The sequence below is a fragment of the Chamaea fasciata genome, unplaced genomic scaffold (assembly GCF_029207755.1).
Source record: "Chamaea fasciata isolate MVZ Bird 193981 ecotype frontalis unplaced genomic scaffold, bChaFas1.0.hap1 SCAF_6, whole genome shotgun sequence".
NCBI classification, from domain to species: Eukaryota; Metazoa; Chordata; class Aves; order Passeriformes; family Sylviidae; genus Chamaea; species Chamaea fasciata.
In genome coordinates, this window is record NW_027094091.1 from 3,568,032 (window position 1) to 3,591,834 (window position 23,803).

At 39.9% G+C, this 23,803-nt stretch overlaps 1 long non-coding RNA gene across 1 annotated transcript; it reads right to left on the bottom strand.

Moving 5' to 3' along the window:
• Positions 1 to 1,006: 1,006 nt before the first annotated feature.
• LOC136290498 (uncharacterized) lies at positions 1,007 to 2,885 on the bottom strand. The gene is made up of 2 exons (XR_010721154.1): positions 2,797 to 2,885; positions 1,007 to 1,302 (listed from the first exon to the last, which is right to left on the bottom strand). It is a non-coding gene; the product is annotated as an uncharacterized lncRNA (long non-coding RNA).
• Between the last annotated feature and the right edge of the window lie 20,918 nt (positions 2,886 to 23,803).

Sequence of the window (23,803 nt, forward strand, 5' to 3'; positions counted from 1 at the left end):
GGATTGCTATGATGCCATTTTTAACACGTTACAGGGTTTCACTCAACATTGACTTTTCATTTCTGTGTTTGTATCTGAAGTTGGCCAACATACTTCACTCATTCCTGGCCTTCTTTTGAGTTTTCAACACTCCTTGGTCCCACTCAAATATCGAATTCTATTAGCATTTTTTTTTCTGTAAAAAATTCCTCAGAGAGGTCATGTTTTAATCCCCATAGCAAACAACCATTCTCCACTGAGAGAATTTCCATTTCCAGAAACACTGAGGCTACATTTCTTTTCAACTAGATGATGAGATCATCCCTAAAAGGAATAATGCAGTAGCCTGTCCAAAGTGTGCCTTGCATCCAGAACTATTTCACAGCCTGCATTAAGGAGTTCATGTACGGGAATTATGCACTCTCTGTATATGTTTCTCTGAGGAGCTGGAACAATGAGGATAGTTTGCCTATAAAACCATGTTTTTCTGATGCCATTTAACAAGAGTCATCTTGGTAAGCTGCTGAAATCAAAGCTGCTCTCTGCAACCTGGCAGCTGGCCACAGGCTGTTTTGTCTACCATTGGGTCCAAGACATTTATCCCTTCTTTAAATAGACCTATTAATAAATATATTTTTCCCTTCCAGGTGATAACTGGTGAAAATTAGTAGTGCATCAAATTGTACCCAATGTGCCTTCTTCAGACTGTGCTTCCTTACTCTCCCTTTAAGCTTTCAGTATGGCTTTGAAATTAATTATACAAGTTATCGAGTGCCTGGTATTATAAACCAGTGAAGTGGAAGACCCCATCTCCTAAAGAAACAGCACTTCATCCTACTTGCTGTGCTTAAATACGGCCAGGAACCTGAAACTGCTTTATTCCTTTTCCAGTTCCTCTGAGACTTTTTATTTTTAGTCCGGTATACTTCTTTTAATGCAGTGGCTATCAAGCCGATCAACTCAAATTTGGAATGAACCTTTCAGATGTGTCCGGAAAACATGGAATGTCTGGGATACTCTGCAGCTGTGAAATATTAAAAAATCTTTATTTAACATTTTCTTGAGGGTAAATCTTTTACTCTGGACAGTGCCTTGGGTAAATGGATAGATTTTCAAAAGGCATCACAGTTTGTTGGCTTTAATTCATCCCACAGCACAGACACTTCAGGTCCCTCTGGGCTTTACAAACATTCCTGTCAGTGCCTCCTGAACTCTCTTCTCATCTGTGCATGAGGTAACACTGTTCGCTGTCTTCCCTCTGTCGCTGACCCTTTGTTCTTCCAAACACAGCAGATACAATGACTCCTCTAATGGGGAATATTTCTGCTAGAACATCAATAACAGTGATTGGAAAAAATTACTCTTCACATTGAATAAGAGTAGGACTGATCACAAACAGGGGGTTTTGTGTTTCAGCTGAGGGGAGACAAACGCAGCTGTGTAAAACACATCTGTTTTCTGCAGCTGACTCTGAAATCCTACGACTTCATATCCACTAATTGAATATTCATTCGACCAGAAAGAGAGGAGTAAGCACAAGGGTGACACAGCATGACTTCCATGGCCCCTTCTCACTTCCTGTCTCCTGCCACAGTCAAGTAACTCCTTGATGCGAAATAAAGTAGCCCAGAACTGCAGTGCACATTGCTTTGCTTCCCAAGGAATGCCACAGCCTCCTCTCAGGAGAATCATAGGCTTTACTGATACTGTAACCTAAGCCCGATTTGAGAATTTACTCAGTCTCTCTGGTTCAGCCTAGCCTCTTCCCAAAACAGTTTTTAGCTTATTGATAAGGGGACTCATAGAAAACCCAGATTTGATTGCCTTCAGGCAGAAGGCAGCATAGGACCACAGACTCTCCAATCACAGAAAATTGCTCTATGCTAAACTATGGTTGACAGCAAGAGATTAGCCACACACAGAGCCTTTTTCAAAGTTTGTGTCTATTTTTGAGGATATCTTAGTTCTCATCAGGACTCTGAAGCATTATATGTGAAAATGCACATCCTTCCTGTATCCTAGGAGAGCTCAGATGGAAGTTACATCACAGCTGCCATTCATGCTGAGACAGGTTAAGGCACATGAGAAACGCTGGTGCTGAAAACAGCTCTCAGTGCACTGAGAGGCTTGGACGAAACTGAGTTTGGGTTCTGATCATTCAGATTTTAACATTAAGCATGTAAAGCAGCACCAACTGTAGCCTATTGACTAACTCTTTCAGGGATCCACCCTGGTCTCGTGTTTGTTGGAGGCCATGGAAAAAAATCTTTGAGAAAATGCAATTAATTTAAATTTAATTACACCTGCAGGTTGAGTTCATGTGAGAGTTCTGACTTTTCAGTTCTGTATAATAGTAATGTAAATATTATTCTATTAATATATCTATAATCTATTTAACTATTTCAGTGTTAGTGAATGGAACTTCCTCACTGTAGACTGAATATTTCCAAACTGAAATTTTATGACAATATATGAATTCCAATTTATGAAATTACATATCTGTGTAAGCAAGCTCACATAAAAAAAGAAGGAATGAAAGACAAGGGTGTTTCAGAAGTGTGGTTGTCTGTTGGAGCAGCCCTCTTGTTAGAGGATAGAAATGAGCCAAGACACAGACTACTGGTTTATCACAGCATGGAAAGGGTCCTGGTTTATTCCTCTTTACAGCTCAGCCATCCTGACTCCAACCATTCACTGACTCTGGCTGCAGCAAGCTTCTGCTCCAGGTTTCCCTTGCAGCCTCTGACTGCAGGGATTAGTGTGCAGACTGTGACTGCAGGTTCCAACAACAGGCTCTAACTGCAGACCCAGACTGACCTCACAGCGGCAAATCTCTGTCCCCAGGAGCCACCTTCTTCTTCCTCGTGATCCTCTCATTCCCTCTTCCTCAAAGTTGTGGTTCCTTCATGACTTCCCCCTCATTACCTAACCCACTCCTTTTTATCACACTTATCTTTATTGGCTACAGCTGTGACTCATAAGCAGCGAGGCTGTATTGGGTAATTAACGTGGCTGTTACTTATCAGGGGCAAGGTCACCTGTATTCCCTTCTCCTACAGTTGTCATGTAACTTAAAGTGTCTTTTTTGTACTTTCATTCAGATTTAGATACATTGACGATTGCCAAAATTCAGCTGTACAAAACCCTTTTTGCCTATAATACCCCTACAGTGATTACATTTTGAAAACATGTCTATTCTGTCAAATTATTCTGTCTATTCTTTTGCCCCACTTTTATTTTTCCCCCCGTGTTGCTGGATGCCCTGTCTTAGGACCACCTAACATTTTAAGACAGAAGATAGATAATACTAGTTTTTCTAGCTGATTCTAATTGTGCCTAGTATTTTTATTACCATAATCCAATGTACTTGAAAAGTAATGAAAGTTCCTTAGAGGTTCAGAGCAGTGGGTTCTGGTGACATTGATGGATGTGCCCCACATAACTCAGAGAATGTGCACACACCCTTGTCAGACCACAGAATTCTCCCTGGGCCAGAGGCGAACCACTTGCCTTGCCATTCTCCTTGGGATGATTTTCCTGTCCAATTTCAAATGCAAAATAATACACCACGAAAACACAGGGAATCATTTAAACTTGTTTTGACCTATCAAAAATACCAGAATCTCAATAAAGTGAGGCTTGTGTTCATAAACAAAGGAAATGTTCTTTTGCCTGTTACTTTTGAATCTGTGTCAAAAATAACTTACAAGCACTATTTCCTCAGTTAGTCAGTATAAACCTCATTTGTTATTCTCTTTTTGTTAAGAACAATTTTATTAAGTTGAGATCTGTCTCCTATGGGAAATGAGTGAAATTATCTTCAAGCCCCTATCCGCATTCTCTGCAAGATCTCACAACAAATTCTTGTGCTTAAATAATTTCATTTGTTATACTGTGTCCTGAGGTACCAGGTTTGTTGTCACAATGCCTGGCTTTGCCCTTCAATATAGACGTGTTTTTTAATTAAATAGTTATGATGTTTACCTCGGGAAAGGATTGCATTAATTCAAGAACAAAAGAATCAAGCCAAGTAGAAATAACACTTTGGTTTTGACTACCCAGAACATTAGGAAATAACAGAATCAAATCAATCTCTAGCAGCAAGATTGGCTTTTGGAGGAAGGAGAAATGTGGCTATGAAACTATTAAGTGAGGTAAATGTGTAGTTTGGAAGAAATAGGTGTTATGTCTTTATTTTAATATTTCTCTTTGGAGGGCTACAGGTAAAAGTGAATGTATTATTTATGGCGAAACTGGACTGACCAAGCTGGAAACCTGAATTCTCTATTTAATTACAAGCAAGATATGGCACAGATAAGAGCCAGGCAGTATTTTTGTGTCTCTTCATCAGTGATCTTTGGTTCTCAACAAGCAGAGCATCCTGCCCTCTGCAGCTGGTTTGTACCTGGAGGCTGCTCTAGCCTAAGGCAGTGGAATACCATGCAACAGACCCCCAGTGACTCTTGAACCACAGCAAAACCAACAGGGGCATGTGTGCCTGGAGTTACTACTTCCTTCATGTTTTGGGGATATTATCCTGCTGGAAATGCTGGCAAACACACAGTGATGGGGTTTTTTTTATATTGGCCATCTGGTACAACCTAAACCTCATCCTATTGAGTCCTGTTTCATATAAGACTGCAGTGTCTCTCTCCTGGAGTGATCAGTGCAAGTGGTTAATAAACACACAGCATCTGTGTGTTAATAAACACACATCACACACAGAGAAACAGGGGAGCTCTGCAAAAATGACAGTAGAAATAGGCAAAACAGGTACTTTTTAGAGATTTTAGCCTTCAGCCAACCAGTAGTAAGCATAGCTCTCATGGCAAGAGTAGGGGCAGACAAAAAGTAGGGGTTCCAGTCACATCTTTTAGTCATTTGCCCCCTTGTTAAAACTGACAAAGATGATCAAATATGAGTTTCAGTTGGGCCAATAATACCTGACTGCTGAGTTCCAGACTGAAATGTGTATTGGTGATCCTCAGACCAGACTCAGTCTTTGCTCATCTGTAAACACTAATTTAAAGAGATAACTCTGAAAGATAATTTTTATCTTTCCCCCTGAGATAATAACAGCTATTTTTGGCCTTTTCTTCATGCTAAGGCATCTTGACATACTGTTATTAAGTTATTAATATTTTACAAATACAGGAATATTGGCTTATATCCAACAGATTCCTACCTCTTACAAATCATTACATTTGCTGGTGGAAGTCATTGTGGGAGTCCATATCACAGTCAGAACAGTTGGCAGTACAGACTTAGGAGGAAGTTCATAAAGTCTGGTGGCTGCCTTGCTGTTGGCATATCTGTTGTCTGAGACATAATAACAGGACATCTGTGATATCAGGAAATGGAAAGCTGCAGTTCCAGGCCATTCTATTTTATAAACAACCTTTTATGGCTGCTAATCAAAGTGTATTCAAATCAATTCAAAGTTATTCAACTTTGTTTTCACAAATTTAGCTTTCGGTATTTTCTGATATAAATACTATGATAATGGCACATTATTGTGTGCAAAGACAGCCATAAGCAAATCTAGTGTTTCAAAAATGCTGAATTAAAAATAGGCTGCTGTGATAAATAAGATGGACATGTTGACTTGTGTTTTGGGAGGTTTGTTTGTTGTACATGATGCAAACAAATCAAGGATAATTTGCAGTCACTGTGCTTTGCAAATTGAGAATTGGTAGTGAAATAGCTGTTGATATTGGCAATTACTACAGTGCATAATGCTACATAAGGATGGGCTAAAATCATAAACACATCTACAAAGATGATCCTCCCCAGGAACTTCCAGGCATCTAGAAGATAAAAGTATCTGGAAAATGGATATGTCAGCTACGGTGGCATTATTGTCTGTGAGCTTTGCAGGAGTCCTCACTGGGTAGAGCACACCCACTGACAGGGAAAGCTCTCCAGAAAAGCACGGGAAGAAGTTGCATTACCTCTTTCCAAGCACCTTTCTGTGCTATTAATTGCCTCTGTGTGGTAAGAGGGAAACCATGGTATGAGAAACAGGCAGAGTCAGATTTGTCCGCTGAAGAGCCAGAAGGAGACAAATCAGTAGCAGATTAAATTGTGCCTGGGAAAGTGACCAGGACAGTGGAAGAATTCCTGTCTAGTCTTATGTTCCTGTACAGTGTTCCATGTATTTGTGGAGGTAGGACCAAATCTATTCACCTTTTTAAAGGAGTGATTTGTAGAGGTATAAATTGTCCCTTTGTATTTTTTTATTTCCTTCATTGGCCATAGTTTTCCTTTGCTCCTGTACAGAGCTGATCCACTAGACAGCCTTAGGAGGAGGGACTCATAACACACATCCATGGATTTGGACACTTTCAGGTTAATTCCTCAGTCTGGGTCTTGAGGTTTTACTCCTTGCTATATCCAGACTGTGTCAGTTGTTACAAAGGCTTCCACTTGAAGTTCTGAAAATTTTGTAATTAACTTTGAAATCAGATATGTGAAGTTAGTAAATCATAGCAGAGACCACAGCAGGTTCTAGTAGAGGACAGAAGTGCTCTTGAGCTTGGAACAAACTCAGGAGCTGAGTTGAGCCCATGATTTTTAACAGGAGTGCTGGGAATATCATTGCAACATCAAGCAGAAGTCAAAGTGCCTCAGCATAGGTCAGCACTGGTTCCTGGCACTGACGTCTGGTGGAGGCGTTTCAGAGGAGAAGGACCTGGCTGCTACCTGTGACATTTGTTTTACCTCGGGGGATTAGATGAATTCTGACTCCGTGGTACCTCTGGGTATTGCAGCAACCGTAAAACTAAGTTAAGTAAGGCTTGAAATTCTTCCAAAGTATATGGCAATCCAGCTAATGCCAAGAGCTGTATTTATTAAATGCTGTTGTGTAAATCTGACTTTCTGTACAAAAATAACGGTATGATATAGATGTATAACAGTAAATTATGTATGTCTTCAGATTACAGGGATGTCTTTTCTTCATATGCTTTCAGATCCGTAGCAGTGCTGTTGCTTGACATGGGAATTATGTATCCATTTCTTCAGGCTAGGTTCATACACGTAGTCCAGAAGATAAGTGAGCCTATCTCCGTTAATTTCTTATAATAAGATTGCTTATCTTTCATCTAAGCATGAGATAGTTTACAGCTTTCTGTTCACATACTGATGTGCGCATTATTCATCATTGTAAAGTATAGCTTGTGCTTTCTCACTAGTCGTAGCTTTCCTCAGAAATGTTTCCTCAAAGCAGCATGGCCACATAGGAAAGCAGAGAGAAAGGACTTTCAGAGGCTCCCTGTTCTGAAGCAAGCTCAGCATTTGTCACTTCCCGCAGTTTGCATCTGATAGAGGAAGATGTTCATTTGTCCCCATGGGCATCAGCCAGTGATTTATGCTACTTGAGCTCAGACAAACAGCCCAAATCATATTTCTTTTCCTCTCACTAAAGGAAAAAGAAACAAAAGTTCTGAATGTAATGGGAATTAGGTGTGCAGGAGGTGTTTTTGTCAACCAGTGTGGTTTAGATCTCTGTGCAGACAAAGCTGGAGGTGGTGGTACCCAACTAATCTGGTGAACAATGACCCTGCAGAACAGCTGGTGCGTCCACCACATTGTGTGGTGATGAGGATATGATGGGATTCGTTACTGGCTGAGCATCAAGAACCAAACCCCCTGGGGCTGGGGAGGTCTTTGCTCTGAGCACAGTATTTCAGGTGTGCCATGCAAACCTATTTCCACAGCTTTTACCGCCACTGCTAGTTATGGATCCCCACTAAATCAGCTATGACTGAGTACTGGTACATGCTCAGCCCCTATCAAATTGAAAGAAAAGCATAATGTCTTAGACCAGAGTAAAATAGCTTTGTGCTAAGACTCAAATATTATTGTGATGTGTCTGAGCACTGAGAATGAAGGTAGTCAGGTGGGTTGGATTTATGCATTCATGTTGCTGGGTAGGTTTATCATTCATCTGCATACATATGTGGGAAGGTAGAAGCCGGACCTTTTGCCACAATCTACTTGTACTGAGGCTCTTCACAAAACCTATTCAAGATTGCTCAGCCCTGCCACAAACTATTGAATAGAGGGAAAACCCAATGGATTGCCTCAGCTCAGGACAGGCAAGACCTCTGTCCTGCAGTCAGGGCTCTTAGAGGATTTCTGCCTATCTGTTCAGAAAACAACACTGGAGGTAACATCTGAGCCATCTGTACCTGAAGGTACATTGCAGTCAAGCCTGAAACTTTTGCTGAAACTTTGGCTAAATCTGCCAGAGCTGAGTGGTGAACAGTTCTTTTTCAGTGGTAAAACTCATAATAAATCAAATGCTTACCAGGCCACTGACTTCAACTGCAAGTATGAAAGTGCCATCAATAAAAAACTCAATATAATTTAAAAAAATCGTCTTGTGGCGAGTTAGGCTCCATCCAGTCTTTCAGAAGTCTGTCGCATTCGTGTTCTGTGTTGCTCAGTTGACTCCTTACCTCATGCTCCAGGCCTGAAAGCATTTTCCACTGCAGGATCTGATATGGAGCAATTTCCAAAAATCCCTGCAGGGGAAACAGAGATATCTGATGTCCCCTGCCTGCCCTCAAATGTAAATTTACATTTTACAAACCACAGAAGCTCGTAATCCCTCAGTATCCCTTGTAATGCCAGGTTGTCTCCCCAGCTTGTGTTAATGTGCACTAATGAGGAACAGGCAATAGGTTATTTGGAAGGCAGATAAGCAAAAAGCATGTCCTTCCAGATCTTCTAGAATATGCTATAAAAAGAGCCCAAATTATTTTTCTTGGCTGAAATGTTGTGTTTTATGCTTGCTCATCCTGTTTTCTCAGGGATTAATGGCTGCACTGGTGGGGTCATAGGATGATTTCTTAGTGGGATGGGAGGGCAGTAAGGGAAGCATCAGGTCACTCACTGGGATGCAGCAGCTTGGGGAGGATCCCAGGTTGTTTCTAGGGTGGTGGTGAAGGAAATGTGGTTGTAGGGGGGTGTAAGCAGGTGTGTGGTGTTGGTGAGGGGCACTGGGGTATTGGGTTGAACTCAGCTCCCTACTGTCTCAGGCACAAACATTACCTCTAAATAATGTGTTAAGGAAAATGTCTGTAGGCAGTCCTGGCCAGGGGCTGTCTCTATGCCTCCTTTTGGTGAATCTATGTTCTTTGGCAGAAACCTGTGAATGAGCTAGACTTTTGGGATTTTCCCAGCCTTAGTTCCCTCAACGATGCCCACACTTTATGTTACATGGACTGCAAGAGGAAAAATAGAAAAGTGAGTACTCTGGCCAAAAATCCTGTTTTTAAACAGAGTCCAGCAGTCGTTTTTGGGTCAAGGGAGATGGGGAGTAGGATTACAATGTGGGATTTACTGTCCCCAACTTGGTTTCTGTATTTGATCCTTTGCCACTCAAAGGGGATGACACAAAAGTACCTCTTGTTCTGTGCAGACTGTGTTTGTGCTAATGAAACCAAGTCCTCTTTTGTCTCTCCCTTTGGATCGGCCAATCTTTGAAATGCAGCCCTGGATGATGGACTAACCTCATCTTTCCTTGGTTGTCAGCCTATAACAACCTTCCAGGTTGTTTGCTCTGTTTTGCAGCCTATAAACATAGAGTTTGTCTTTTGTCCTAAGTCGTGTGCTTTCCCCCCCATTCAATTTCTTGATCGTGCATTCCTTGAAGCTACTGGAATGGTTCCCAGCAGGGATACAGTAATGGTCCAGAGATCCCCACAGCCAAGCACAAAGAAATAGATGCCACAGGCTCCACTATCACCTTGCTGAGAAAAGCAGTTCAGGGTTCAAAATATCCACTGCTGAACTTGCGTGCTTAAAGTCCATTGAAATCACTTGAAACAGATAACAAAATATCACGAACTTTCCCCCAGGGGGGAAAGTGGTAAGATTGATTTGACATAAAAGACTAGTTATCATTATTAATTCATAGTTTGGCAGATCTTGGACATTTTAAGTGAACGAATAAATTCTGTATTGCAGAATGCCCTTTGTGAAATTCTTGATTAAAAAAAAAAAACATTTTAAATTAGGGTTTTTTAAAGCCTCATGAAATTCTCTTTGAGAATATTATTAATTGTGTTGCTTTAGAAATTTCATTTCTGTTTTGGATGCTGTGAGTTATCAAAATTTGCAATGCCAACAGATAATACTGTGAGCCTTAGGTACACTACTGCGCATAATAGCTATGGGCAGAGATATGCAGAGTTTGAAGCTGTTCCCCACCAAGCCAGGGTGTCTTGGCCTTTGGGGTTTTTTTTTTATGTTCATTCTGTCTGCTGAAAGAACAGAAGTGTCTGGGCCCTGGCAAAAATATCAGTGTATATGAGCTTCAAAATATGCTTAACCAGAGTTCATAAATGTAATATATGAATCAAATGAAGTCCATTTTTAGATCTGCTTCACAAAACATCCATGTCCTGAAGCATAAGGAAAAAGCAGCCTAATCTAATGTTCTTGGGAAATGCTGGAGTTCCTGAGCCTGAACTTTCTCCCCTTTGTCAAAATTGATTCCATAACCACCCCTGTAGCGTGCTGCCCTAGGAAGAAAATGCAGCGTGATTAATGTGCTGAATTCCAGGAACATGCTTGCACAGCTTATTGAAAACCACTGCTCTGGCAAACATCTCTTACAGCATTGCATAAACAGGTTCTCCATAGCCACCCGTCTGGGTTTGGCTAGGGTCTGGGTCACAGCAGGAGGGTTAGAAAAGCAGTAACATTCCAAATAACAGGTGCTGGGTGGCTAGTTGGGGACTACTGGACTTATCACAAATCCCAGTAATTAAGGGGATTCAGAAGTATCCCCAAACAATGAGTGCAGGCTATTGTTGGTGTGTGGTAATTCACAAGTGCAGTATCCCTGCCGAGACACAAAAGTTTGAGCAGGTGCCAGTGTCAGCCTCAAATCTAGACCTTGTATCTTAAATTTGAGACCAGCAAAGAGTGCCTAACAAGGCTACCAAAGCTGCCCTTTTATTCTTACTTTCCTTTAGGCAGGAAAGTTTGTGAATGTCTGCACATCTCACTTTGAGCATGACTTTGTAGATAGCTCCTTGAAGTGCTGTCTCTCACCAAAGGATAAAACTACTGGACACGAATGACAAAAAATATATTAAAATATGACTTTATTCCGTGCGCTGGTTGTATTTCAATAGGAAAGCGAAGAAGGAACATGTTCCTCAATGACTTGTGTGTCGGATCTTGCTCACAGTTGATATCTATTCATTTGCTTGAGACTGAAACTTTCAGACTCCAGCAGCTATAATGGGAGCTTTAAACATTTACTCGCATACAGACATCTCAATTTCATCTGGAGAAGTCTAAATAGACTACCTGGAGTCTACATCTGAAGCTATATCTCACTCAGGCTGCTGGCTAACCTGGTGAAGAGCACCTTCAGAGTTTCAAATTCTTGGCATTAGAAAAATGGGCGAATGTTTCTTGGTAGTTTTAGTAGTAAAGCATTTTGTTAAAATGCTGTCTGTGCCTCATCTAGAAAATTAAAGTAATACAATATTTAAATGAAAATACAGACTTTGAGTGACAACATCTTTGTTGTTCATCCCAAGTCTTTCTAACTTAACTGAACATTTAAAAGTAATCTACTACATATCTTATACATATCTTATAATAAAGATATATTAAAATAATATATCTTATATTCTTATAACAAAGACAGGGCATATGTTTTGCAATGAATTTACAGTTTAAAGAATTCTTTCTATTTTATACACAGGCATAATGGGTGTTCTTTAATGTGTTTTGCAAGACTAAAAATATAACCCATAAAAAAAAAAAAGAGAGAAAAAAGACAAAAATAGGTGAAAAAAAGGAAAGAAAAAAAAAGGCAAAAAAAAAGCCAGGTTATGTTTATGGCTGGAACATTCTTATCCTGGACATTCTCAGTTGTAAGAACATAGCACTTTTTATTTCATGCATTTGAAAATGAGATTAATGTTGATACCCAGAATTATGCAAATGTCAGGTTTTTTTCAGATCAATACACTGTATTTCTTGATTTATGGTCAAAGAAAGAAATGTCCTGATGCAGCAGTCTTTAATCTCTATTTTCCTCATATGGTGAGATTTCCGCTTACTCTTTTTGATTTTACTGAAGTTTCTTTTCAAGGGCATCTTCCCTTGATTGTATATAAATAATTTACTGATTTTATGTGTTAACTTAACATTGAAATTACCCATGATTGCCTTTGGTTCCTGGATGAGCTGAGTCCTTATCCTTTTGTGTTCAGAATAACCACTTGGTACATACTGTGCCATGATAAGTGTAGAAAGGCTCAGTGTCAACATTTTCCTTCACTTGGCTTGCTTTAATAGTTTTCATAGAGGTTAAGAAATTCAACAGAAACATGTAATTATAAATATTATGCAATAGACCACATAAAACTAATGCAGTAAAGGCTTTTAGGTCTAGTAAGTAGGGTTAAAATTACAGTAATTAGTTTTAGATTACATAATAAGAATTTTCTTTCTTTTAATAAGAAATTTCTTTTTAATTAACCCGGAAGCAGGGTTATTTACTTGCTGACTGCTTCTCCTATCAGGTAACTCTTTTCTTTTTTTTCTAAGCCAGTTTTCCTAGAAATTGCATCCAGAGGCACCTTTTTTGGGTCCATTTCTATTACAAGTTTTACACTGTGTTGGTGAAGTGTCCCTGACCATACCAGAAGCTTCTGCACAATAAAGGTGGTAACTGGAGCATCGTCTTCCCAATTAAGGTGGAGAAAAAAGGATAAGTAGCTATTCTCTTTAGCCTTGGAAAATCGTTTACCTGAACTGTTGCCTGAGTGGATTGTTACCATTGTTACAGAACATAAGTGTTGCTATACCCTTTCTACATCCCTTGCACCCTTACCCTTTTGCAACCGTGGTCTTTGTGTGAATAATTTTAAATTAATTCTAATCCAATTTTCCTAGGTATGTCTCATCTATGTGCTAAGTGACAGAGGGAATCTTGTCATGAATCTCTGTTAAAGTCGCACCTACACAAATTGATATTAAAACCTGATTTTTGCCAGTAACCTTGATGGTCGTTGCTTAACCATCTGAAACCAGTCATTCACAACATAAATCAGATCTACTAGTGAAAGATTCTGACAAACTTTGGGTTTGTATATATTTTTAAGCGTCTTGTTGAATTATTTCTTCACATTCCTTTTGGAATGGAAGGACCATTTAGAATATCTGGCTTACAGTTATGTGCAGACTTAAATAATCTTGCACTAATTTTCCCTTTCCATTCATTCTGTAATGATGCCTTTTGCCTGTCCATCTCTGATTGAAAGCTAGTTTGCTACAAACTTAATATATTTAGCAGAAACAGAAACATTAATTTCTAGTGGCTGCTCTGACTCAAAGTTAGGGGACTTCCCATAAAGGGTCTAATTTCTTGTAGCTGAAGGAAAGCTGCCAGTAAGTGGGTGTTTTGTTTGGGTTACATTAGTATATCAATTTAGATTTTTATTTTTTCAAAATCCAAAATTAAGTCTGAAGCTTTGCTGTTCAAATAGTGACTGCTGCTTTATTTGAAGATGTGAAGAAGCCTCGATGTCTTTTTGCTTTTTAATGAAGACTCTGACCTTTTTTTTTTTTTTTTTTACTGCTATTAGGACCGCTTAAGAACTTAGCTATTGAGTGCCATTGGGGTTGTGTGGTTACCTGTTACAACTTTCCCAAAAAATATTTCAAGAGTCAAAGGAAAGTTGAGGTGATAATAAATTGAAGATAAACCGTGTGACTTTTGGCAGTGCTTTGGATTTTGTGCTTCTATGGTTTAGATACAATTGAATACCCAAAAGAGAAAACAAGAAAGAAATTGATCTTGAAGGCTGCTCTGGAGCCTCATGCTGCTTGAATTCACTTAGTAACAATTTATTTATTTCTTTATTAGCATTGAAATTTAAAAGTGATAGTTTTACTTTAGAGGGAAAAATCAATAAATCTGGACAGAACAGAACTGAGCAGAATGTCTACTTATCAGTCACGAAAATAACTTAGTGAAGACAGGAGTAATATTAGAAGAAGAGGATGGAATTCTGTTATTGAGAAGAAAATACAGAATAAAATGGAAAACACTAACCTTTGTGTTACTAACCCTCCCCTAATTAAATTTCCATTTTAATTTTCACGAATTCCTGTGGAAGCATATATTTAGAGGCTTTTTCATGTATACTTGGTGCTCTTACTCAGAAGACTCCCCTAATGGTTTTCTTTTTTCAAATTTTCTCATGCTTTTGTGAGAAAATTAGTGCCTTGGTGTGGTCTGTTAATTGTCCTTCAGTTACATTCAGAAAGATTTGTAAGCTTCTTCATTTTGCTTAGAAGTTTTTAGATATCCATTTGTATCTCAGTGCCAAAGTAATTACTGAGGCTGCTTTTGTGTTGGTTTTTATCTTTTTGGGGAATCTTGACCAGCACGCTTCAAATGTACAGCTATATATTTTCATGTTCAAGATTCCCTGACTCTTGATTTACTTTTAATATATAATAATTTATGCATTTGTATTAGCTAACATTGTAAAACACACAAATTCTGCAAGGCCACTGCTGTAAAAGGTGATAGAGAATGTTTTTATAAATATATTACCAGCAAAAGGAGGGCTGAGGAAAATCTCCCTCCTTTATTGGGCACAGGAGGGAACAGTGTTACCAAGGTCAAGGAAAAGATACTTCCTTTTGCCTCTCCAGATGTCTCAGCCTGTGTCCACAGCAGAGGTGATCCATTCCTCTGATCATCTTTTTGGCCTCATCAAGAACCACCCCAGCAGGTCCCTCCATAGACCCAGAGGAGGACCCATAAGATCTTTCTTGTATTGGGTCTTTCCTGATTAACTTGGGATGGTGGAATAGAACAACTGGACTCTCATCAATCTTGCAGGTTCAAAATTAGGGAAAGGGAATTGTCTGCATTAAGACATGAAGTGTGAGATTTTCTCAGCTGAGTGTGAGGACCTACAGTCCTAGGTGTCTCCACAGACCTATATCTACATATGTTAAGCCTGTTTAGAATTCCTCTGCAGTCACTTTAGATTAAGGTGATAAGGCAGCCAGGAAGCAATTCACAAAATTCAAAACCAGACACCCTCATTTGCTCTAATGAATCAGATCCCAACAGTATCCACAGTCAGAACGTGGAAGTGGAATCTTTGTTGGCCATCTCATCTTTGTTGGCTCCTCACAGAGCAAAGCAGATAAGCCCTATCTGAGTTAACTCAAACTGTGCCAATCACCCCTGAAGCGCTTGAGAAAACCTGCAGGGAAGAGTGCTGGCAGGTCTGGTGGCTTCGCACAGTGAAACTCGTGCTTCCAGACCTAGACCTTGACCCTTCTGAGTGAGACACTGCCAAGATTCACAAGAAAGAAGGATTTCTGTCCCTGAGGATCCTACAAGCTGACTGTAAAACAAAAGGCAGAATTACCAGCAGAGAAGTGTTAAAGAAATGAGGAGATATAAATGAAATCCCTGGAAACAGAAAGTAAGAAATTACATAATGGAAGGCTATTTGTATTTGTTCATAGGCCCAGTGCTGATCGTTTGCTTGAAAGATCAAACCAAGAATTTGATGAGATAACTTTCTGAAATATTGTGGAACTATATCCACGGAAAACATTTTCTGAAGAAGCACAGGTCAAAAAAAACATAATGTTATTATGCTACCTTGCCTACTCTATTTTCTTGGATTTGAAATAGATGTGACTTAGCTTGTCTCTGAAAGCAGATGCATCTCACTTCTGCTTCAAAAAAAGCAACAATTCAATGCCAGAGCAAATATCATCATTGTTTTAAAGCAATTTATCATCCAGCATTTACCTCTATCCATATGTCACTTAATTTTGCAGCAACTTGAACACCAAAATCTTCTCTAAAGTCTGTTTTATTTTGCAGACTATCATACAGCTTATTTTATAAAGATATTAAATTAAAATCTAAAGCCACGTGGCAACACCATTAGATATCATTGCAAACGATGAACTGCCAACTCTCTTAAGATATTGACTAGGTCTGGAGCAGTCTAATGAAAAAATTATTTCAGCAAATTATGTTTCAGTTTCTATTACTTCATTGTTAGAATGGAAACATCCAAGTGAAGTAGATCAATGCTAATTGGCAGGACAGAGAACTTCACACGACATCTTGTAAAGAAAGGTGATAAATGTCCCCTTTCCATTTCATCAATCTGATTATAGTAGTGAAGAGAAAATTTGATTTTAAAAAATGTTTATTTCCTGTTTCTACAATTTACCTTGTTTACTAATACAATTAGTTTGACAAGCCAACACTTGAGTGCCTTGGTTTTGCTTAGAATTTTATTTTTATTTCAGTGTTAACTGTTTCTGCCACCCTCTTGCATCAATTATTTTCAGTCTTTTCCTTTTTCTTCTGGACTCCTAAAGAAGTTACGAGCCTCTAAAGGAAAGTTCAGAGGCTTTTCTCTGTTTCAGTGCTCACAGAATTGTGAGGAGGTTTTGGAACAAGCCACCCTGTGCCAGATTTAGTGTGGATCAGCTAATGTACTTTAAGGTCATTTTCAGCCTACTGACCATTTTATTTCAGTAATCTCTTACTTTCCTCCATGGGCCAACACAAGGTTTACAATAAAAAACTGATTTCATTGTTTTCATGTCACAAAATCCTGATGGCTTTCTCAGCCATTTTTCATATTGGATTTTTACATTATGGATAAAAATAAATGAAGAAGAATCTAAAAAAAAAAAAAAATTAACTCTTTATGTTTATGGTTAATGGTCTTCACTTCCAGGCACCAAATACAACTTATCTGCAGGAGAGTCTTATTCAGCATCAGGGGAAGAGCACTGGGTTCCTGTAGGACACTAAAGAAAAAGCCTTACTACTTGAGACAGCTATCAGAATAGTACAGAGAGATGTAAAAATAAGCAGGCACCTTTTCCTATGCTTACCCAGACCAATTCACCTCCGTCCTCAAGAAAATAAGTGGTGTAATGGCTCGCTGTCTCTTTTTCCTTTGTGCACTGAGAGCCAGAGATCCTTGCACTTTTTGGGGGGTGCCTGCATGCCATACTCTTGGCAAGTGGCCTGTTTTACCACAGTTTGTAGGATGAGAGTAGGGTGTGAACAGCTCATGCGTGTATCAAACACATAAAACGGGCTGGAAGGCATTGACCCCAAACCCATCAAGTTAAAGAGGAAGATGGCCAGATCGAAGAGTGAATAAGAAATTGTAAAGCTTTAGAAACGAGGGGAAAGACTGAAAAAGAAGTATAAAAGAAGCATGAACATTTTTAATACCACCAGAGATATTTGAGTGGAAATAGCAGGAGTCAAAAGCTGCCCTGATGTCCTCTCTACCTTTGTCCAGTGGGTTGGAGCAGCCACCCTGTCAGATGCAGTGAGTTGCATTCAGCTGGGCAGGGAATTGCAGAGTGCAGCAGGACTAATCTGACCTGACCTGACCTGACCTGACCTCACCTCACCTCACCTCACCTCACCTCACACAGGTGTTTTCAACCTTGTGGTGAGTTTCTCACCAGAATGGGGTTCAGTGGGTCATAGGGTGTGACAAGGATTCATCCTGAGGTGTCAGTTAAGTATATGTTCATTAATGGATAAACCTCTTCAGTCCTGAATTGGTTTAAACTATGGGAACTGGGTATCTTCTCCTGTGAGAGTTTTTGTGACTGTCCTTGAGCATCAGGTAAGTGTAGAAGGAGTGATGTGCACTTGGAGACATGGGAAGAGAGGCATTTTCTGGTGGGCAGGAACGAGGTAAAGAGTTTGCATGTTTGTATCATCTGCCTTCCACTCTGCAGTTTTTCTCCCTTTGTGGAGATGATTGGTAGACAACCCAGCAAGATGAATGTCTCTAAATAATTTGTCTTCCTCCTGCAGGCTTGTCAGTGGGAGTGAGTTCTCAGAGTTGTGCTGAGAATCATTTTGGAAGGAGGCAAATCAGGGCAGAAAACAGAGAACAGCATTGGGAGATATCACTTATCTCATATACTCTGGCGAAATTCAATTTCAAGATGCAGTCGCCCCATTAATGCCTGTTTTATGGCAAACAGTCCACAGACCCACAGAAGGACAAGTAACTATTAGCTCTGAGGAGGTCCCAGGACTGGAGGCTGAGGATGTACAGATAGAAGAACCACCCAATGTCAGTGACCAGGAGATACATGGGTTTAATGGTGGTACTGAGAGGGAAACAAGGGATATCCCTCACAGTAGAATGAAATGTTGGAAAAGAAAAAAACTACCCTAAAATGAGTAAGCTTTTTAAAGAGGCATGAGCAGACAATGAAGTAAAATGCAATTAAAATACATTATACTAGAAACTTAGGACCTAATAGGACCATTCCTACACCTTAAAGTTGATATATGTGAACAGAAGGGTAAAGTGAAGAAAGACCTGTTAAAGAGGCAGTGGTATCCATTGAAAAAGGGATATAGCAAGTAAGATACCAATGAACAGCAAAACTGGCAGAAAAAAAGAAAAAGACAGGAGCAACTTGGTGAAGACATAAATGCCAAATATCAATACTTCTTCAAACATATCAGAAAGACACAGTTTGCCAGAGTCAGTAGGACAAATAGACAATGAAGATGAAAAGTTTTGATCCTCATTTATTGCAAAGGAAGGTGGGGAATTTATCACTGTTGCAGAGAAGCAGAGACCAGGATCATGGAAAATTGTGGCAGCCAGAATTATCAACAGCAAGCATTTCAGAAATCAATAAACTAAATGCAAAGGTCCCGTTTTTAAAAAGAAATTCAGATCTGTGGACTCTGTACCATCATAGACTTGACAAACTATTAAGCAAATAACATACCTGCTGCTTGACCCAGACTCAGGGGAATAAAAGAAATGGTTCATATGGTACCATAAGTATCTTAAAGGTTGAGTCAGGTCATGTTGGGAAAAACCAACCAGTTCTTTTGACTTTAGCGCCAGCCAGATTGGCAAGGAACTGTAATGAGAAATGGAATTAATAAATATGGATGAAATTATAGATTTGGGATGAGTCATAGGGATGGCTTGTGAAACTATAAATATTCTGTGAAGATGCCAGTTTACTGGATAGGTGGACCTGTCATCCCAGTATATGTGGGATTAATAAAATAGGCCGACAATGGGTCTCAGTAAAAACTACTGAAGAAGTTTTCCTTCAATTAATCAAAATAATTTTTGACTCTGTCCTGTTGTAACAACATATGCTAGTAAATGAACTTTTTAATAATAATATTGAGAGGCTCAAAAGCTATGTAATAGGACGTCATTATCAGGATATTCACAAATGATAACAAAAAAGGTGAAGAGTGCGGAACCAATTTTGCAGAATTTTTGAAATTATTCAGGATAACTAATTCTGAAGCTGAATTCCTACAGAGATGTAGAAAATTCACAGTGCTGAAAATTCACTAGGTTAGATTAGATGATATTCACGGTTGATAAACGGAAATTAATCCACATGAAAGAACAAGAATTCTATCTCTCTGTGTTTAATAGGAGATATACAAACAGTATTTTCACACAGAAGTGAGACTTTGGGGTCATTCCTGGCTATTCTCTAAAAACAGTAATGGAAATTTCTTGTCAATGAGACATATGCACAGCACTGCTGTGGCAGAGAGTTAAATTACTAGTTCTGAGAAAACCCACACAATAAAATCCATCCAGATGGGTAATTCAAAATACTGCATGGTATATTAACTACTTTCAAAAACTTTTTTGGAAAAAAACCCCAAAAAACCAGGATACAAAATCACAAAATCACCAGTGAAGTTTCCAATTTCTCTGTTGTTGTCTTCAGTAAAGGTTTCGGTTTTGATTCAAAAGCTCATTTGGTGATGTAAGTGCTTCAGTGCAGGGCTGTGCTGAGGAGGAGAGCTGAATAGCTGCTTTTCGATCTACTGCAAAGCAATAAACAATATTACTTCTCAATATTCTTGGAAGGCTTTGCCTTTCCATATTTTCTTAAATTCTTCTCAAACTGCATACTCATATATTTCCTACTAGCTCCATTGGATGACCTAAAAATGCCATTTTGTGATGAAATACAAAATAGGAAAAATACTGGGTTTGAGATGGGGTTTTTTTGCCATTTAAGAGAAATTCTTTTCAATCATAAAATACAAAGTCCTTGGATAGGGGCACAGTACTCCATTATCCATGACACCTCACATTTCATATTTGACTTATATGTTCTTCATAATTGATCATGTGCCCACTTTCTAGGACATTTTTCTATCACCATTTTATCTCTGTTCCTATGGAGATATTGCAGGGACATATTCCAGTTTAAATATGTCTGAAATAATCAAATATCTGCTTCTTCCTTCCTTGCTTGGAGAACCGTGAAGCCTTTTGTTTCCTTTGGTTTGTTCCTTTGTTATAAATATCATTATAACAGTGATATATAATAAATATCATTACTGTGAGCTTTGTCTTCTGCAGACAACATTTGGAACAAAATATCCCTGACATAGGTTCAAAATCTTCATGAGAGTTCAAACGTCAGATGTTCTTCATATCCCAAATCCTGAATTGCTCAATCTCCAAAACAGGGTCATTTTATATTTCTTTAGACCTTTGTCCTCGTGAAAATATTCTGAAGATTTCTTACTGATTGTTTTGATTGTTATGGTAGTGACTAATGGGCCAAATCCAACTGCCCTAGAACTGTTACAGTCTCTTGGACCTCCTCGGTTTCAAAACCCACTGAGAGAGTCTGAATTCCCAGGTAATGCAATGACAACTGAGGAGTACAGATTTGGTTTCTCTTGGGAGTTGAAGCATTTCAGTGTGAGACCATCCTTCCCACTTCTGCATTCCTTCCTTCACTCCTTCACCTCTCCCTGAGTTCTTGCTACAAGTGAAACCATTTCAAAGTGGGGAGAAGTTAGATACTTGGACATTTTCTGCCCCCAAAAAAACGCGATCTGCCCCAAAAGTCCAGTCCATTAGGGCCTTGAAGAATGGATTCTGGTTTCTGAGGGAATGTGCATTTGATTGTGAAAACTCCTCATTTTTGGCTGGTGCAGCTATCACAGCACTCTGTTCTCAGGCAGATTCTGGGGAGACATTTCTTGTTGTGCAGATCCCTAAACTTTTAAAATACCAGACATGGGCTTGCTTTATTTTCAGTTGTTGGCATGACACTCCATGGTGTCCTGTGGTTCTCCAGAGGGGAGAAGTTTTAACCCTTCTCCAGTGTGCAGGGGTCAGTCCTGGCTGCTGCTCACCCCTCTGGTACCAGACACAAAAATGGGGCAGGGGTGTCCAGCCTCTGCTCCTGGTGACTCCTTTGCTTCCATCCAAACCAGGTGAGGAAAGGAGCCTGCCAGAAGTGTGCAGGGTCAGAAGCCAAGCACTGGAGGGCTTGCAGCAGCTCACCATCGTGTGAGATTTTGCCTTCTCAATGCCTCACTTCATTTACCAGCAGCAAAATACAGGTGTCTTCTGTTCATTTCTCAGATTTAACTCCAGACAAGAATCTCTCCTCCACCAGGGCCTTTATTCCCCAGGCCACTCCAACCCTGATGGCTTCTGCTCTTGTGCCTCCCCAGTCCCTCTACCAGCTCTGCCCTGCCATGCCACTCCAAGGCCTTTTTCTTTGTCCAATTCATAGTTTCTGTTTCTTTATGTCCCCCCCATAGAACTCTCCTCTCAAATCCCATCTGCACTGGTTTTGGGCTCCAATTCTTCATCACTCCCCGTGGACAGGTCTCCTTCAGACAATACCAATACCAATTCTTGTGCCTGATTCTCAGGTCTTCCTCTCTTCTCCTTGCTTTTAGTGGGGTGCCACAGAAAATGAAACCCACATTCAGTGTCTCATCTGTGCCATCCCATCCTCCCCCTCAAGTGCCACAGTGAGCATGGGACAAGCTAAATGCAAACCAGGTCCTTGGCACATTTAACCTCCAGCTGCTCACTGCTGACGTGTGGGAGCAGGTTTTCCCGAAGGCTGAGTGGCTTTGAAGGAGCAGTTTTTCCATGGGAACACAAGGGCTTAAACTTTGCACCAGAAGAGCCCTCACACCTCGCCTGACAGCACCTGCATGCCTAACCAGGGGCTGCTGCCTGTTCTCAGCTGCTCCTGTGCTGGCCCTGGTACCCTGTGTTCACCCAGTGAGGGCTCCCAGCCAGGGAGCAGCAGCACCAAGGACTGGGAACACAGCTAACCTCTGTGTTGCTACAGGACACGAAATGAACGACATGCACACAGTCAGGTTGTCAGGGCAAAAAGAGAGAAGTTTATTTTTCTACTTCGATTTATATAGATATTGGACAATGATCATGGATTGGACAATGAGGTTGCTACCTCTTTAACTACACTGGTTAAACTAGAAGTTCATCAGCTGTCCCTCCTCAAGAGAGGAATGCAAACATCACTTTGTTTACCTGAAAATCTGTGAAAAACTCTGCTACGAAAATACAAACATCAGAAGGCTGAAAAAAATCAGGGCAACACCTCTGACTGCTGCACTGGGAGGCTTGGGCACAGTACTGGCAACATGATCTGCAAGTGAACGGGCAAGATCAATTACAATGGAAAACAATTGTTATAGCAACTGAATCCAAACCAATGCCAATTGTGCTGTCTCCAAACCATTGGTATTCAACGAAATACACGGAACAAATCAGGCATTCGTGTTTGAAATCTGTTTGACATAAATGCACCTTTTGTTTTCGTGGCTAAATTCAAAGAAGTTGATTTATTTTGAATATCAGACGGTTTCCTAATAAAGTTATATAAAATGTCTCACTTAGATCCTTGAAGGTTTTTTAGAAGATAGCTTAGTTGAATATAGCCCTTTTCTTACAATTTTTTTCGAAATGTTACAGTGAAAAAGACTAGATAAGACTCCTTCTTTGCCAAGGAAGTAACTTGATCAAATATTTTTTTTATGAGAGTATAATCTCTTTTACATGTTCATATGAAATAAATTAACAGAACTTTAAAACGTACTGAAATTTCTTTACTGAAGTTCTGCTCTTAATCACATATTTTAAATGTTTTCTACTTAAGGTCTTATGTATGTGCTAGGGCACTGGATACTCAAAGGGATTAAAAAAGCACATAATCATGTGGTTTTACCTTAGGCTTTGAATTTTGAAGCCAGTTAGAGGAAGAAGATGCAGACATTTTTTGCTTCACTTACTCAGGTTTCTGAAAAATGACAGCCTGCACATACTGTGGAATTTCAGTTTTTTGGACCTGGGCCAGTGCATGCCACAGTTGTAATTAGCCAGTGCTTGTAAGAAGGTGCACAAAATGATGGAAAGCTCTCCTGGGGATAAAATAGCATTATTTCCTAGTGTAATTTGTTAAATAACTACCGTAGTATTTTGCTGTTCCACAGTATGCTGAGATTGAAATACCATGGTTTATACAGAGCCTGGAAAGTCTTTAAAGCCTACCATTGACTAGAAAGTGTTTCCCAGTTTCCCACCTTGGTTTTAGCCAGGCAGGTTTTATCTCCCAGGACAGCAGACACTGGCAGTCTTGGCAGGGGAAGATAGAGCAGCAGCTTTTGGGCAGCACAAAGCCGTGCTGAGCATCCCTCCTCAGTCCTGGATACCATCCATGCTTTCTTCCTGACTTGGGAACACCTGTTTTGGGCAGCCCAGGGCAACACAAATCCTGCCTCTGCTGAGGAGGAGAGATGGGAACGCAGATAGGATTTCTTGCAGAAGCAGGCACTGTGCCGGTAATACAGGTTGGCACCTTGAGGGTGGTGCAGCCTTGGTCTCCACTGGGGCATCACTGGAGACTCCCAAAGAGCTGAGTGGGCTCCTGGATGCACCTGTGGCAGGAGCAGACACTGAAC